At 34.9% G+C, this 19,097-nt stretch overlaps 1 protein-coding gene across 3 annotated transcripts in view; it reads left to right on the top strand.

Moving 5' to 3' along the window:
* The window catches only part of Bmpr1a (bone morphogenetic protein receptor type 1A), a 133,576-nt gene that overhangs the window by 52,923 nt on the left and 61,556 nt on the right, over window positions 1-19,097 (top strand). For all 3 annotated transcript variants that reach the window (XM_076835296.1, XM_076835294.1, XM_076835295.1), the window contains exon 2: window positions 8,473-8,585. The gene's annotated coding sequence lies outside the window, so the exon portion shown is untranslated. The remainder of the gene's footprint in view (window positions 1-8,472; window positions 8,586-19,097) is intronic.

The following is a 19,097-nucleotide window of genomic DNA, read 5'->3' on the forward strand; positions in this document are numbered from 1 at the left end:
TTAGCTCCAGATGATCACTGATCTACTTTTTGTCTTTATGGGATTGCCTTTTTGGGGATATTTCATTTAAATGGAATTTTGTAGTGTGTGGCACTTTTATTTATTTATTTATAAATTCATTTATTCAGCACATTTATTAATTTATTTAGCATTTTTTCATTTATTCAGCATATTTGTAATGACTTTTTTCTCCACGTTTTTAATTGATGCATTGTATTTTTATATAATGATGGGATTTGCTGTTACATATTCACATATGCACACATCATAACAATATAATTTGGCCAGTATGACTCTCCAGGACTTCCCATCCTCCTTTTTGCTCTGATTTCCCTTGGATTTTCATGATATCCCCTCCCCCCACCACTTCCTTTTCCTTTTTCCTTTCTAGCTTCCACATATGAGAGAAAACATACGACCCTTGACCTTCTGAGTTTGGCTTATTTCACTTAACATAATGATCTCTAGTTCTATCTGTTTTTTTTGCAAATGACATAATTTCATTTTTCTTTATGGCTGTCATCAGCATATATTCAGGGTTCATCCATGTTGTATCATGAACCAGTTCTTTTATGACTTCATCTATTCTTATGGCTGAATAATATTCCATTCCTTGCATAGACCACATTATTTATCCATTTGTCAATTAAGACAGATTGCTTCCACTTTTCTGCTTATACCAGAAGAGCTGCATATATATTAGCCACCTTCCTCATGTGTGATGCACACATGCACAGATATACTCATATATATATATAGTTTTGTTTCCTTTTTTTTGAAGCTTTATTTTGTTTATTTTTTTTAATGTGGTGCTGAGGATCGAACCCAGTGCCTCGGAGGTACTAGGCAAGTGCTCTACCACTGAGCCACAACTCCAGCCCTTTTTTCCTTTTTAAACAATGAAGGATGACTTATTTTATGATTTTATTAAAAAAAAAAACAACTTAAGGTGCTTGGAATATCTTTCCATATCCATCAGAATATACACAATATATGTCATTCTTTTTGTTAAACATTTAGTGTTTAGTGTTTATTGTGGCTATTGATCTTATACTGATAAACATTTAGGTGACAATGGGTGACTTCCTGATTTTTCTTATGTGGCAATAAAGATTCTTAAATAGTGTCTTTGGTGCAAAGCTCATTTTACATACTTTTGGACTTCATTGTCATTTATCATTCACTTATGCTATTACTGTTGTATAGGGATTTTCTTATAAAGAAGATACATATAAAATGATTGCATTTCATGTAAGCATACTGTTTCTTACTTACTAGAATTCTGTGGAACAAATAACTACATAAGGGAATAGAGAGAATTTAACAGGAGATATTTGAAATGGGTCTTGGTGAGGAAAAATGGAAGTTCACTTGGCAGAAGAAGATAAAGATAAGTACATTTTGACTTTTGAATTCCGAGTGTGAAGAAAAGTAAAAGCATTACATAGCCTGACCTCTTCAGGAAATAGCAAATAGTTTAATATGGCCAGCAGGAGGCTTTTGGGCATGAATTATAGAAGACAAGGCAAGTTAAGTAGACTGAAAGCAGATTATAGCAGACTGATTAGTCTATAAATGTCCTAAAGAATTTGTACTTTAGGCTGGGTGTGTAGCTCAGTGGTAAAGTGCTTGCTTAGCAAGCATGAGGCCCTGGGGTTTGATCCCCAGTACTAGGGGCCGGGGGCAGGGACTTCAATTTGTACATACTGGAAATCATTGGGGAAAAAAATTTAAGTGCACTTTTATTTTTATTAAATGGTTAGAATTGTGTTGTGAATATTTCAGATTCCTTCCATTGTCTTTCTCAGTTATCTGATTCTACCTCTTGCTCTATGCAACTGTTGCTTTGCTTCTTGTGTCTAAATTTACCCTTTCTAAAGATTTTATGTACATTGATTTGTACAATATGTGGCTTTGCATCTGGCTTCTTTCACTTTTTATTTTTTATTTTTAGACAGGGCTTTACTAAGTCGCTGAGGCTGGCTTTGAACTTGGAATCTTCCTGCCTCAGCTGCTTGGATTACAGTGGGGTGGCACCACCTGACCAAAATTATTGTTTTTAAAGTTATTCATTTTGTTATATGTATCAGTATTTCATTCCTTTTTATTCCCCTGTGTTATTTCTTTCTGTGGCTATACCACACTGTTTATCTGTTTAATAGGTGATGAATATTTGGATTGTTTCCAGTTTGGGGTTATTATGAATAATGCTGCTATGAACATTTGTAGCTAAGTCTTTATGTGGACACATTTTTCACTTTTCTTGAGTAGGTTCCCATAGAGAAAATTTTGGATCATATGGTAAGTTTTTGTTTTATTTAACTTCAGGAAATTGGCAAACTGTTCCCCAAAGTCACTGTATTACTGTCAGCAATGTATGAAGGTCTCAGTTTCTTTTTGTCCTGAAGCTTGGTATTAATTGTCTCTTTAATTATATAGACATTCTGTTGACTGGTAGTATCTTGTTATGCTTTTACTTTGCATCTCCATAATGAATTATGATCATTATTTTTAAAATATGTTTTTAGTTGTAGGTGAACACAATACCTTTATTTTATTTATTTATATATGCGGTGCTGAGGGATCTAACCCAGGGCCCCACATGTACTAGGTGTGCGCTCTACCACTGAACCACAGCCCCAGCCACATGATTATTATTTTTTTTAATATTTATTTTTGTTGTAGGTGGACACAATATCTTTATTTCATTTTTATGTGGTGCTGAGGATCGAGAACCCAGTGCCTCAACACATGCTAGATGAGCGCTCTACCACTGAGCCACAACCCTAGCCCTAATCATTTTTTAATGAAGCACAGGTGTATTTTGAAAATAGCAGGTATAGTGAATGGAGGTAAGAATGAAGGTGGGCTCCATGAAAAATATGAGCCTATACTAGAGGATGTAATTAGAGTTGGGGAAGTTGAATTCTAAAGATCTATTAGCATTAGAATGGAAAGCATTTAGTAATTGGCTAAATATAATCAGTGTGGCAGAGGACGGTGGAATTTAGTGATCCCAAGATTTCAAACTTTGACAGTTGGGTAGATAGTGCTGCCATTAGCCAAAAGAATGTGTGAATGTTTTTTGTATTGTATACCATGGTTTTTATATTGATCCTGTTTTTTTGATGTTCCACTGGAATAAATATTTGAGTTTTTTAGTAGTTTGGAAATATATTCAAAAGATGAATCTGAGCTGAAATCAGAAATTTAGGGGAGTTATTATATATGTAACAACTGAATTCATAGAAGTAAATGGCATGTCTGTTCCTAAATCCCTGTATGTTTTTGGTTACTATGAGCAACTGAAATTGGCTTAATCGATAAGAAGATTTAATATAATACAAAAAGATCCAAATTAAAATCGTTCTAGGTATTCAGGCGAGGCATAATATCATAATTATCATTATATAAAACGATCCAGATTCCTTCTATCATTTAGTGTTGCTGCCATTCTCATTCTGTTTGAGTGTGTCCTCTTACACAGTCTGTTCTCCAATGTTCTTATGATGAATGCCACAGTTTGACTGACACATTTCTACCCAGCATTGTATGCAAAAAAGGATGTGTATGTGTGTTTTCATCTGGCTTTTGTTTTTGGTGGTGGTGTTGGTGGTTCAGTACTGGGGATCAGAACCAGGAGCATTCTACTTTAAGCTACATCTCAATGTTTTTTGTTTGGTTTTGAGAGAGGGGCTTCTTACTAAGTTGCTCAAGCTGGCCTAAATTTGTGATCCTCTTTCCTTAGCCTCCCAAGTCACTGGGATTATTGGCATAAAAAAACCACACCCAGCTCATCTGGCTCTTTGCTTCATCCAGGAAAACCTTCCCCATAAGCTCCCTAGCAAGTAAACTCTCTTTGTCTTACTAGCCAGAATAATCCACTGGCAAAAAGAATGGAAATTACCATAGTTGGCTTACACCAGAGCATTCTAGTCCAAGAATCTTTCTCTGATATCTCTTCTGGAAGAAACTTTTCCTTCTTGCCTTTTGTTCCCTTTTGTATTTCAGATAGGTTAGATTTTCTAAATAACTTAGTTTCTTATTGAGTCATTAATATTAGGTACTTCAAATCAGCTAATATTTGCTGAAATCTTATTCTATGTCATTTAACTGTGCTAGATTTTAGGATACAGAAATGAAACTATAAGAATCATTGTTTGATATGGAAATAACTTCAACAGAAGAATTATGCCCTAAAGTTCATTTGTATTTTATATCAATATATGTATGTATGTATGTGTATGTATGTATGTATGTGTCTGTATGTATGTATATGTAGGCATGTTTAATGCCATTATTTTATCTTTGGATTTATGAGAAAAGGCAAATTTAGTTTCAAAATCAAGCTTACATTCAATTGATAAAAATTAACTTTTGGAACACAACTTGTTCATGAGTTGATCCTCCGTATCTGTGTTATTTGGGTTCAAATGAATGAATGCTAAAACTAAATTATATTGTTCATTTGAGTTACTTAAAGCAAAAAACATGTTATGTTCTCTACAGCATAATGTTTGAGTGTTCTAGTTAACATGCTAAAGATTTTAATAGTACTGTCTTTTGCTTAAGATCCCAACTGAAATGTTTCTAAAATAAAGATGATTTTGTGATTTGGTTCTGATTTTTTAAAAAAATGGTAATTTGAGTGCAGCTGTAGTGTTAATATAGTAAGCAGTGTTTGTACAGTAGACATACTATTTTTTAGTTGTAGGTGGACACAATACCTTTATTTTGTTTTTATGTAGTGCTGAGGATTGAACCCAGTGTCCCATGCATGTAAGGCGAGCACTCTACCTCTGAGCCACAACTCCAACCCAGATGGGGTGCTTTTTATGGGTGTTGAAAGAGAGGAGAAATGAAGTTAGAGATGAGGGAATTGGGAGTGGTAGAAAGGAAAAATGTGCAATCTAATCACTTATTCTGAATGCTAAAAATTCCACTACATTTTGATAACTATTATAAACTCAAAAAGTAATCCTAAGCTTCAGTTTTGATTGATTATATTTATCAAAATCATACTTATGCTGTATTCTTTTCTATTAAGTACATTGTCCTTAATACAGGAATTAATGGTGATATTCTGACACCCCAGAGTTGAAGATAATTATAATTCCCATAATGTGTGTCCTTGATGGGTTCTGGGTTCTGTATGGTGTGGGTATGTGTGGTGTTAGGTATTGAACCCCAGAGCTTCACACTGAGCAAATGTTCTACTACTGAGCTAGCTGTACCTGCAACCCCTAGTGATCCAAAAGTATATTGATGGCTTAAGATTTAAACATTTTAATAATTTTGAAAACCAAGAGGAAAGTCGGGTGTGGTAACACACACCTCTAATTCCCACAGTCTGGGAGGTTGAGGCAAGAGGATCACAACATCGAGGTCAGAGTCAGCAACTTAGTGAGAGCTTTGTTTCAGAATACAAAGGGCTAGGTAGGTAGCTCAGTGGTAAAGTGCCTCAATTCAGTCCCCAATACCAAAACAAAACAAAAGATGCTCCCAAAAAACAACCAAGAGGAATGTGTACATCTTGATAGCAGGAACATGTATTTTGTAAAGGAAAATGTGGGAATAAAAATAAAATGTGGGAATTGTCTGCTTTTTTTTTTTTGCAAATAATTAACTTGAGTAAATTCTAATGTTAGCTCTTTGTTATAAAACATTAGAATATACTTAGGTTTGATTTTCATTTATTTCAAGTCACTAAGAAACTGATATTTGTAAAAGAATTACCTTCTCTTTAATGTGCTTTCTACAGTTAACATGTTTGAAAATTTTAAACGTAAAATCTTTAGCATAAAAACACTTATTATGAGAAAAGGCATCTTTAGTTTGGGGCCTCTGGGGCTGTGGCTTAGAGGTAGAGAGCTTGTCTAGCATGTGCAAGGCACTGGGTTCAACCCTCAGCACCACATAAAAATAAATAAATAAATATCCAACTACAACTAAAAAAATACTTATTTGGTGTTTGGTTTTGACTGGCACACCTGTGATTGTTGGATATAAGTTTACAATGCTCAGATTGCTGTAAATTACCTTGTAAGTTAAGTGGTTGAAGTTGTTTGGAACATTTTGCCTATGTAAATCTTGTTCCCTTCTATATGTGTGCATATTTATAGATTTGTGCTTACAGAACTATGGCACTATATTGCAAAGGTCCTAATCTTTACTGTATTCATACAATTTGTAATATGTAAGAAATTATTTGCAGACCTGTACTGTGAAGTATATCTTTCCTCTGACTTGTTTTGGTTAGCTCTGAATAATGAAGTCAAACCTTACTTGATTTTCCTTAGTGAGTCTTAGAGTCAATTTTCTTTCTTTCTTTATTTTTCCTTTTTTATTAAAAATAAACTTTAGATTTAGCCTAAAGCTATTACATTGTTTTGTAACTCAAGGAAACAATATTGTAATGATTAGTGTTGTAATAAACAATGATTGGTAAGTGGTTTACATGTTATTTATCATTTGCTCCATTGAAAATATCTGATAAAATTAGAATCAGGCCATCTCTGTTGGCTGTCTTTGGTTTTATTCAAATGGATTAATCTGAGCTTTCTTTAATACAGTGATTACTTCCTCTCTCTTTCTGTACACAACCTTAGGGAGGAATGGTGTAGTTGTAGTTGGGAAAAATGGCTTTGGAGGAAAATTTTTATGCTGTTTATAAAGTGGAAACACAATGCCTTTATTTTTTAACTAGTATGAGGGAAATTCTTAAAGATTATGAATGTCTCAAAAAAATAAAACCATGAAGTCTCCAATCCTGCCCCATTGTGCATTTTTCTTAGTGACAATCTGAGTTTTAAAGTCATATGAGTACTCCAAAAAAAAGTTAGAGACCTGGTTAAGTTGTAGGTAACTAGTAACTAGTACACCAGAAGACTGTTAAAGGCTCCTAAATGCAGACAAAGCATTACTAATTGCTTTCAGGGTCAGGCTGACTTTACTTGGACCATGAAAGATTTAGCATAGTCCTATGGCTGCCTGCTTGCTGAGTAAAGAGTCTTGTCTTTAACAAAGACTGCTATCTGATATGCCAGACTGTTTCATGTTGCCCTCATTTACATGAATTTAGTCATTATTGCCAAGACTACTAAACCTCAGTGCAACATAAATGATACTTCTAAATGGTCTTGAAGACAAAGGCCTTTAACCTTGTGGTGGGATGTAGGTAATGTTTACATAGCTTTTAAAATATGCAACAGAATACTTTGCTATTTGAAGTTTCAATTTAAAGATACATTCAGTAAAATTATTTTAAAAAAATCTACAAGTAAAATACCACACATCTTTAAGTAAAGTAAAATTTCTAATGTTTTCCATCTTTTAGAATGTTTATTCCTTGGAACGGTAGGATCCTAATGACACTATTAACATGGGTCCAATCCCATCAATGCAACTAATTCTTCACACTCATAAATCCTACTATTCTAGGTAGAAATTAAAACTGGTTAATGAAACTTGATAAAAAGGGGCAAAGGAAATGCTATCTAGATGGTCAAATATGTTTTTGCCCATGTAAGAATATGAATTTTTTATTGTAATACTTATTGAATTGATGTTTATTTTAATGCTATTTAGCTAGCCCTTATTATTATTATTTTTGGTACCAGGGATGGAATCCTGGGGGCACTCAACCACTGTGCCACATCCGCAGCCTTTTTTTGTATTTTATTTAGAGACAGGGTCTCACTGAGTTGCTTAGGACCTTTCTAAGTTGCTGAGGCTGGCTTTGAACTCAAGATCCTCCTATCCCAGCCTTCTGAGTCATTGGGATTACAGGCATACACCACTGTGCCCGGCTAGCTAGCATTTACATTTAGTAGTCTTCATTGGTAGGTTTGACTGTTAGTGCAACCAAATGTATTTTTTTAAGCATTTGTGTATTTTTTAGTTGTAGTTGCACACAATACCTTTATTTATATGTGGTGCTGAGGATCGAACCCAGGGTCTTACACATATTAGGCGAGTGCTCTGCCACTGAGCCGTAACTCCAGCCCCTGTATTTTTTAAAAAATTTTTTCTTTTTAGTTATACATGTCAGTAGAAGGTAGTTTGGAAAATTATACATTCATAAAATACAACTTATTCTATTTAGGATCCTATTCTGTGGTTGTCTATGATGCAGAATTACTCTGGTTGTGTATTCAAACACAAGGCTAGGAAAGTTATTGTTTTGTTTTTTTTTAAATGATGAAATTTTTGTTTCTCAAAACTATAACATGGGAATTTTATAGGTGATATCTTTTTTTTCCCACCAAACTAACTTTATATGCTTCATTATTCAGAGGTTGTGAAAATAATAAAAGTGATGGGTTTCTAAACAACTGGAACTTTTCATTTTCTTTACTTTGAAAATGTGTTATTTTACATGAAATATTTTTAGTATTGCTTTAACATGTGTTAGAAAATCTGACAAATAAAAGTTCTTTCTATCTTAAGTTTAAGTTCTTTTTTCCTCCCCAGATTTATGAAAATATGCATCAGCTTAATACTGTCTTGGAATTCATGAGATGGAAGCATAGGTCAAAGCTATTTGGAGAGAATTGGAAGTACAGTTTTATAGCCACATCTCCAAGGTAAGGAAAAGATTTTAAAGAAAATTAATAGAGTAATATGAAAATTTTTCTTTCTTAACAATTGAAAATAGTCCTTCCGTGTCACCACTGCAACTTTATTTGAGCTTCTTTATTTTATTGGTAACACCACAACTTTGTGTTAGCTACTTTAGTTTCTTGAATCACCTTCTTTATGAGTTCATACGTAATTCTTATGTATTTTTCTTCTCTTGTAAATGTTGAACTTCTTTAGGAGTGAAAATATTTCTTAACAATACCACTTTCTTAACTAATTATAGAAAGTAAGTATTATTTCTTCCTTCAGGATTTTATTTCTTCCCATAAAGACTGGAAAGCATAGTTCAGAATGGAAAACTATATTAAAAATGAATGTTTACATTATTTTGAAATTTTAACACATTTTACAGTTAAGATTTTAAATATCTTAGAATAATAGATCTTTGGAAGTAAAATTTAGTTTAAAGAAGTAGAAACTGTAGTAATGCCAGAAATAGGAAAGAAATCATTCTAAGACAATATTTGGAGGAATATGAGCTAATTCCTGCTTTGAGATTCTTTTGGAGCTGGATGTGATGGAGCATACTTGTAATTCCAGCTACTTTAAAGGCTGAGGCAGGAGGATCTCAGTTTCAAGGCCAGCCTGGCCTCAAATGTTTCCCCTTCTGTTAATGATCTCTTTGTCACCCAAGAAAAGTTTTAGTGTTATATCTGATTCCTCATGTTTTGCATCTTATACCTCGTCAGAGATCAACTCCTGTTAGTTTATCTCTGTAGCATATCATGAATATTTTTATCACCTATTTTCAAATTCCTAATCATCTCCAGGTTTAGGGCCTTACATGACATTATACTGGAAATATTGCAGGGCTTTCCTATTTGTACTAACCTATTAATCAATCCACTCTAGCATTTTTATCTTAGTAGTCACAATACTGTTTCCCAAAACATGCTGAATGTACTGTTGGTAGCATGCAAAACTATTTTAGTTTTTTTTTTTTTGTGTGTGTGTGTGTGTGTGTGTGTTTGTGTATACCGGGGATTGAAGTCAGGGGCACTTAATCATCAAGCCACATCCCCAGGCTCCCCACTCCCCCCTTGTATTTTATTTAGAGATGGGGTCTCACTGTGTTGCTTAGGGACTTGCTAAGTTGCTGAGGCTGGCTTTGAACTCATGATTCTCCTGACTTAGTCTCCTGAGCCGCTGGAATTATAAGCGTGTGCCACTGTGCCTGGCCAGGTTTTAGTTTTATACAGGTGAATTTTTAAAGATTTTGTGTTGGATGTGGTGGTGCATGCCTATAATCCCAGCAATTTGAGAGACTGAAGCAGGAGGATTGCAAGTTTAAAACCAGCCTTAGCAACTTAGTGAGACCCTAGGCAACTTGGTGAGACTCTCAGAATAAAAAAAGGATGAGGATGTTGCTTACTGGTTAAGTGCCCATGGGTTCAATCCCTAGTACTAGAGGAAGCAAAAAGTACTAGCGGAAGAAAAAGATTTTAATAGGCACATGTCTGTTTTGATAACCACCTACTCACTGCTCACTTATAAACAGTAAAAGTAACAGTACTTTGCCCTTTCTCTGTTTTGAGCTATGGTTCAGAAACTTGAGTTAATCTTACCTGCAGTTCATGTATGTGACTAACTTACTTTGTTCTCCATAAAGCCCCTCAGATGATTCATTTTAATCTCCTTTTTTTTTTTCTTTTTGTTCCAAAGATTGAACCAGGGATGCTCAACCACTGAGCCACTTCCCCAACCCTTTTTTTCTTTTGAGACATGGCCTTGCTAAATTGCTAAAGCCAGCTTTGAACTTGTGAGCCTTCTCTCAACCTCCCAAGCCAATGGGATTATAAACATGTGCCATCAGGCTGGACTTCTGTTTTATTTATTTATTTATATATTTTTTTAGTTGTAGATGGACACTATATCTTTAATTTTTATGTGGTGCTGAGGATCGAACCCAGTGCCTCATATATGTGAGGCAAGCACTCTACCACTGAGCTTTAGCCCAGCCCCTCCTTTGTTCTTGACCCTTACTTCTGTTTTCCACTCTTTATGCCGTTGGACAACACTCTATTTGTGTCTCACACATGTCAGGTAAGCGCTCTACAACCGAGCCCAACCCCCCCAGACCCTTAAAAAGTTTTAATACTAAAAAAACTCTGTATATTACTGTATGTACATTTGTTCATTGCTTCTGATATTAGTGTCCCATAACGTACAGAACCACGTTTTTACCATTTTACAGAGTCACTCTACTCTGTTCAAAAGCAAGGCAATAGAGCCAGCTTGCTTCAGTTTGAATCCTGACTTTACTACTTCTTAGCTAGAGAAAAGGACTTATAAATGGGTAGTTTATTTGAGAAATGAAACAAAAAGAGGAAATGGGAGAAAAGGAAAAATGGACAGAGAAGATGGTAAATGTATATATTGTGTGTTATGAGTTAGTTACCACTATGGGAAACTGGATCTCAGTCCTCTGAGAACCCTCTGAATGTACCTTATAGTCTTGCCCTACCAAAAGACTGTGTTATACCTCGAATGTTATAAGTTGTTCATTAAAGGTTCTTTTAGAGCTCTAGCACTGGCATTTCTGTCGCTGTACCTCTAGACTGCACAGTACTCTTTAGGTTTGGAGAAGTCTGAGGAGTAAAGTGAGCCATGCTTTATAATCTGGATGGTGTCTCTTGTTGGACAGAGCGGCAGTGACAAAATGGAGGTGGAGAGGATGTGACACTGGATGGTGTCTCTTGTTGGACAGTGTAAAATTGCCCACCAGAGCTGCAGTGACAAAATGGAGGTGGAGAGGATGTGTTGAAGAATACCACCAAGTATCTGCTAGAATCTCCACTGTTTATCCCTCAGACTACCTTTGCCACATTAAATCTACCTTATCATCTACCTTCGAAGTGGTGGTTTGTTATAATCACTTAAGAAATATCCAAAACAAGAAGGTTACTGGAATAAGCTATAATTTCCACTACTGCAGCTGATCCAGAGGCTTATAATTGATACTCAAACCATGAGATACTCCGTAAGCCTTCACTTCAGATGGAGGTGCTGGCAATAGGATGTACTCTGGGCAGGGACGGCAAATACACATCTGGATTAAGAGTTTTTTCTGCACTGAGAATATGTTAGTTAACACTCAACAGCAGCAGTAATTACGTCAGCCTTCATAAAAAGGAGCCTGTGATGTTGAGTCTAGGTAAAACCTTCCTCCCTCTGTTAGTATGACTGCTGCATTCATGGACCCATGCTCCAGTATTGTGGTGACCAAGACAGAAACTGACTGGCCGATAGCATTGATGATGAGTCATCTATCTATGGTTGCCTATAGTTAAATGCCTCTACTGTGACTGGTGCTTTGTGGTGGTGGCATCTTGGGCTAACTCCTACAGGGCCATTCAACATGGATTTTCTCTAAGGTCTTGTTTCTTATTTTCATATTCTCCCAATCAGCCAGACCATTCTCTACTGCCCAGGAACCTGTGTATTTTCTTCTTTGGTTTCTTCTCCCTTTACAGTACTCACTCTCTTCGTAATGTCTTTCAGAGCCTTGTGAGTAGACTGTTGAACAGTAGCAGTCTTCTTTTTGGCTTGTATCTGTTAACTAGGTCCCAGACTTTTTTCCCCATTATTGCTTACTGGGCACTTACTGTAAAGTTATTGGTATGAGCATAAATTAGAGACATCAGTGTGGTAGAAATAGGTAATATGAAGTTTTGAGCCATCTCTTGGAGTTTATTAGTGTCCTGTGGCCCTGCCTAGGCCTTATTCCAAATATACTGTGTCCACTAAACAGTGATTGCTGCTAAACCTGGCCTTTTAACTTGGTGGCTCATGATGGTAGCTCCAGTCACAAACTTTTTTTTTTTTTTAATATTTATTTTTTAGTTGTAGTTGGACACAATACCTCTATTTCACTTACTTATTTTTTATGTGGTGCTGAGGATCGAACCTGGGGTCTCACATGTGTGAGGTGAGCTCTCTACTGCGAGCCACAACCCCTGCCCTCCAGTCACAAAATCTTTGTAATGTTTTTTTTTTTTAATTTGGGTTCTTTATGAGGCCCATCATCGAGCTGCTTTTCCAACAGTGTTATAAAAGGGCTATCTTTGCTTCAGAAAATTTAGAGGTTGTTCTGCAACTCTCCCATAGGAACTGGCCAGAAAACCCACATAGTAACCCATACTGTACCTCTAGTGCCTTTGAATCTGTTTGGCCTGAACATTGGGGTAGTATGCTCAGTTTAATTTGCTGAGAGCCTTTTCTCCTCTTGGTCCTAGTCAAAACAAGCAGCTTCTGAGTCACCTAATGTCTTGTGTTAGTTCTGCCTAGGTAGTTCTAGTCTTAAGCTTACACTTCCTGCTGGTTACTGAGTTCCCTTTAAAGGAGTTCTGTGAGTTTTATGCCCATTCTAGGATTTTTGGGCTACCTTTGCACTTACTTAGTTCTGACTACAGATAACCTCTTTTCCAGTAGATATTGGAAGTAAGGTTCTTTCTCCTGTGTACTGACAAAAAGGAGCCAACAAACATCCATTTCTTGAAGCTCTAGGACAGGTTCTGAGTGTTTCCAGGCACTCCTACATGCAAGATTCTTTAGCAGTGTAGTCTGTGAGGGTTGCCTTTAGGTCTGCTGAGATGAGCCTTTTGAGGGCCTGAATGCATCAAAGCAGTGTATCCCTGGTCTTATAGAAAGATGAGTATGTCTTTACTATATTGGTTTCTCCTTGATTTACCTGCACACTCACTCCTGTGGAGAAACATGGAACTCACAGCTCAGAAACATCATCTCACCTCTTTAATTATTGTGCTTTTCCTGAAAGGGAGATAGAGAAAAGTTTTTTCCTATTCTCTTCCATTCAGACTGCATCCTTATAACTTCAAAGTTTTTAAGATACCATTATAGTTTTTTTTGTTAAGTTTGGTGAATATGCTTCTGATATACTTATTTGATTCCTCTCCAGTTTGGATGCTTTTAGATTCAATGTTTGTGAGTTTATATCTTCATATGATACATCAGGAAGAGCATGTCCCAAGATTTCCAGCAGTATATGTGTTAGCCATTTTCCCATTATTATCATAAAATACATGAGATGGTTGACTTAAACAGAGAAAAGGTTTATTTGGGTTTACAGTTCTGGAGGTCCCAGTTCAAGATGAGGTTGCTCCAGTATTTTGGATCTCTGAGAAGGAATGCTTGGTGCGGCTAACTGCTCACCTCATGAGCCAGGAAGCAAAGAGAAAGAGACTTAAGTTCCACATTCTCTTTCTAGAGCATGCCCTCATAGATCTGAGAATCTCCCAGAAGACCCTCCTTAAAGTTTTATCACCTCTCAATAGTGCCACCTTCATCCAAACCACAGCAACATCTTTTCGTATTCTATAGTGGCATTCAACTTATAACTTTATACTATTGCCTAACAATTTCTTTCTGTGCTACCATTTTATAGTTTAACTGTGTGTAAGGTAATTTCTAATCTAGGTATCTCAGAAACAGTTTTTAATTTTTAGAAGATGTGAACATTAATAAACTATCATATAACTTTTAAACAATATATACCAAATCATAAGTCCCTCTTCACTATCTTCTGTCCTGTTTCTTTACTCACTACTTTCCCTTCTATCTTATTTTCATCTCACTGACTGCTGATTTATAGTTAGGTTATGATTTTTTTAATGATTCTGCACCCTTTTAAGTTAATTTTGGTATTTAATACATTTCTAGAAAATCATGCAGTGGGTTCTTGATTTTCAGATTTTAAAATTATTCATAATGAGCCCAGTACAGTGGTGCATGCCTGTAATCCCAGCAGCTCAAGAGGCTGAGGCAGGAGAATCGCAGGATCAAGGCTAGTCCCAGCAATTGTTTGAGGCCCAAAACAACTTAGTGAGACTCTGTCTCAAAATAAAAAGGAATGGGGATGTAGTTCAGTGATAAAGTGTCCCTGTGTTAGATTCCGAGTATCAAAAAACTAAAGTTTATGCATAATAAGACTGGGTGTGGTGGTACACACCTTTAATCCCAACAACTCAAGAGGCTGAGGCAGGAGGATCACAAGTTCTAGGCCAGACTGGGCAATTTAGATCCTTTTTAGTCTTACAAAAAATATAAAGGCCTAGGGGGTGTATAGCTCCATGGTAGAGTGCCTCTGGGTTCAATCCTCAGTACCACAGGAGAGAAAAATTATGCATATTGAGAATATCTGCATCATAAATTGAGTATGAGGATTAAATGAATTAACATATGTAAAGTATATAGAATACTAGTTCTTAGTACATAGTTGGAGCTTTTTAAGTGTTAGCTATTATTTTTTTATAATTGAGTATTAATAATTATTGATATACCTTCTTATACTTAATATTGTTTGTGCCTTCTTTATTATGATAAAACTTTTCTAGAGATATGTAGTAACAGCATTTATTTGGTTTTATAGGTTAGTTCTGTTTTTGTTATATATTTAATAATTTTTGAATTTAGCATATTAATTTTTCTTCTACTTTCTTTGCTATTCATTCTAGTTCCCCAGCTCTGTAACATACACGTCCCTTTATTTTAACACTGTTCTATTGTATTTGTATTGTATATATTGATTTAGAATAGTAAGGCCACATTTGGTCATTGTTACAGCCTGATTTAGAGCTGCTTATGTGTTTTCAAAAGTTTCTTTCACCTGTTCCTCCTAGTGGTCTATAATCTCTCCAACAACCTAAATCTGGCAACCTCTCATGACATCTTTATCTCTACTTCCATTCAGCTCTAGAAGTTGTTAAATCCTGTTAGCTCTACCTCTATAATTGTTTTCTCCATTCCCATTTCCTCTCAGGCAGACTGAGTTACTTCTTTCTTGAACTATTGTAATTATACTTAAGATTCTCTGCTCCACTCCTCTCACGTGTGTAGTGCTTCTACAGTGATCTTCCTAAACCATAGTGAGCTTACTTCTTTGGCTCAAAAATTGCAATGATTTTTTTTTCATTGTCTATTGAATAAAGTTGGAGCTTTTTTACTCTAGTACTTAAGAGTCTTCACTTTTTTTTAACCCTCTGTTCTTTTAAGAAAATCATGATTGATGGGCTGGGGATGTGGCTCAAGCGGTAACGCGCTTGCCTGGCATGCTTGGGGCGCTGGGTTCGATCCTCAGCACCACGTAAAAATAAAATAAAGATGTTGTGTCCACTGAAAACTAAAAAATAAATATTGAAAATTCTCTCTCTCTCTTTAAATAAAAGAAAATCATGATTAAACATAAATTAAACATAAAATTAGTATGCTGTTTCTCAGTCTTACTGATATCTCATTCTGTTTTTAATCTTGATCATGCTTTTCCATTTTTATGCTTCTCCCCCCCCCCCCCCATTTCCCAATCTGGAATGCCTCCCTCACATCCTTGTATGGTGGAATCTGCCCATTATTCAAGTGTGAACTTAGGTGTCAGCACCTTCATGAAGGTTTTCCTGATCCCATCTTCTAGAGTTAATCTTTTTTTTTTAATTTTTATTTTTTAAAGCTTTTCCATAGCTTTGGGTTTGAATTCCAGCCCATACTTTGTTAGTAGTCATAGAGCTTTTGCATATACCAGTAAATTCTGTACCTTAGATCGATTTGTACTTCTATTTGTCAAGATAGCCAATGAATCAATGAATCACCTGGGTATTTTATACAAAACAAGTTCAGATTCAGTGGGGTCTAAGGTGTATAACCCGAAGATCTGCATTTCTGACAAGCTCACACTAATTCTGCTGTTTAGTGAACCAAGCTTTGACCATTAATGTGGAATCCACTAAATTGTCTACTTATGCCTATTTTAACCTTTACTGGTTTTTAGCATTATTCCTTTAATTTAGCTCAAGATTTTCCTCTTTAAGGCCATAATTGTTAAAATATATGGCCCTTATATTAAATGTTCAGGGAACAGACCCTGCTTTTTAAAAATAAAGTAGAGGGTGTATTGTTTCACCTGTAGGAGAGCTATGTAATTGTGAATATGACTTTATATTCTTCTTTCATAGCAAAAACAATATTAAAAGAAAAAGCTAGTAAATGTACAGCTTAATTATTTATGATAGTGGAAAATACTGAGATAATGAAATAATGAAAAAAATGAAAGGTAATAAAAACATGAAATAAGGCAGAAATATTGTAGGAATAGGGCTTTTAAATATAATAATGTTCCCCATTTTATGTTTTATGATGTAGATCAAATTTCTTTTCTCTGACATCTAGAAATCACAGAAAGACGGCAATTATGAGCAAATTTCTTGAGCTAGCACTTGGATAGAGATTGTTGGGTCAGTGGCTGGCTATAACTATAAGATCTAGAGATGTATTTTTAGGTATCATTATACTTATAAAGAATTATGAGAGTATAGTATGTGATTTTATAGTTGATTTAATTTCCCAATTACATTTTCCTTAACAAAACTTTTTTTTATTCCTTTCATTTATTGAACATTTATTATTTTCTTTGGTAATACACTAGACAGTGGAGAATACAGTGCTATTAAGATAAGCAGAAAAATTGCCTGTCTAATCTTTATATGAGGAGGAACTGTATCTGTCACTATTGAATCAGTGCATGGCACATAACCAAGTAATCAGTAAATTGCCTTTTTGTTTTGTATTGTATTTTTGCCATGTTGGGAATTAAACATACTAGATAAGCACTTTACCTCTGAGCTACATTCCCAGTTTCAATGAAGTTTCTGGGTAAATAAATATTGGCCAAAAATCTGTGAAGCTGCTATAGTGCATTTCTGAGTACACTAGAAGTGTAAGTGGAACACTTCACTCAACCCAACGAGACATCAAGGATTGCTTGCAAAAGATTATTCATAGATCAGGTCCTGAAGAATGAATTGTTGTTAACATCATGAGGAACAAAGGCAGAACATAAAGAATGTGCAAAGGAATGGAAGCCTAAAAGGGAATGCTTGTCAAGAAGATTTAACTTAGTATTACTGGAGTACTGTTAAGCTGTGGAGGTGTGGGTGGATAGTGTTGGAAGGTATGACAGAGGTCAAGTCATAAAAATTCTTCTTGTGTCTTGCTAATTCCATTCTGTGAAATGAGGTTTTTGAGCCAAGAGAAGGAAAGGTCATTAAGTTTTAAAAGTTAGTCCAAACTACACCTCCCAACTCTTTAAAGATGTGTTCTTTTCAAGCACACGGGGAATATTTTATAAAAGTAACTTTATTGGGTTGTACAGCATGATTCTAGTACATTTCATATAATTTTCAATCATGTTTTCTGGCAAAAGTGCACTTAAGTCAGAAATGATTAACTATACTAACACACACACACACACAAACACACTCACTTGGAAATTTAAAAACATACTTTTGTAAATCCCACAGGTCAAAATTAAAACAATGATGCAGATCAGAAAACACCTAGAACTAAACAATAAGGAAAATTAAAACTGCGGCTGGTGATATAGTTCAGTTGGTATAATACTTGCCCAGCATTCATAATGCCTTTGATTCAATCCTCAGCACCACCAAAAAAAAAAAAAAAAAAAAAAAAAAAAAGAGAAAAGAAAAGAAAGAAAGAAAATTAGAACACATTAAAATCTCTGTGATACACTAAATCTTCACATATTTGTATTTAAAAGAATTAATATTATAAAGGTAATCTAAATTAGAGAAAGAACAGTAAAATAAATTCAAGCAAAGTGAAATAGGAGGTAATGAAGATAAAAATGAATAGTTACACAGCTCTTGCTGTGTACCAGGCAGACAGAGTTCTGGGTTCTTTACAAGGATTATTTTATTTAATCTTTACAACAGCCATTTCAGGTAGGTTCTATTACTATACCCACTTTACACAGAAGAAAACTGGTTTTGAGAGAAATGGATTCAAGTTTCCAGCTAGTAAGTGATAAGTTGGAGTTTGAAATTAGTGAAGTTTTGAACAAGGTACAGTGGAAGGGATTAACAGGTTTATGCTGTATTTTTTTAAAAGCTAATAAATTATATATAAGATTGGTCAAGAAAATAGATAATGCATGTAAAGAGGCTACAACTTCATATATAGAAAAGATTTTTTAAAAAAGAAATACCCTAGAATAACTTTATGCTAACAAATTTTACAACTTAAATGAAAATAAATTATGACTTAATAAAATTAACTTAGACTAAGTAGTAAACCTAGGTATCATAACTGTTAGAGAAATTGAATTTGTAATTAAAAGTGTGAGTTCTTTCAAACTATTCAGGTAGCAGAGATGTCCAGATTTACATAGACTATTTCGGAGAATAGCAAAATAAGGAATATTCCTTAGTTTAGTGTATATGACTATTATAATCTTGATAATAAATCCAAACATATAATATGAAGAAAAAGGTATAGTCTTGCTTGTGTGAAATCTAACAAAACATTGGGAAAATAAATCCAGTAGTGTATTTAAATGTTATATATAATATATATAATACTGACTGTAATACAGTTCTGACATAGTTAGTATCAGACCTTACAGGTTTAAGGGCACAGTCTCCAATAAGTCT

The sequence above is a fragment of the Callospermophilus lateralis genome, chromosome 15 (genome assembly GCF_048772815.1).
Source record: "Callospermophilus lateralis isolate mCalLat2 chromosome 15, mCalLat2.hap1, whole genome shotgun sequence".
Lineage (NCBI taxonomy): Eukaryota > Metazoa > Chordata > Mammalia > Rodentia > Sciuridae > Callospermophilus > Callospermophilus lateralis.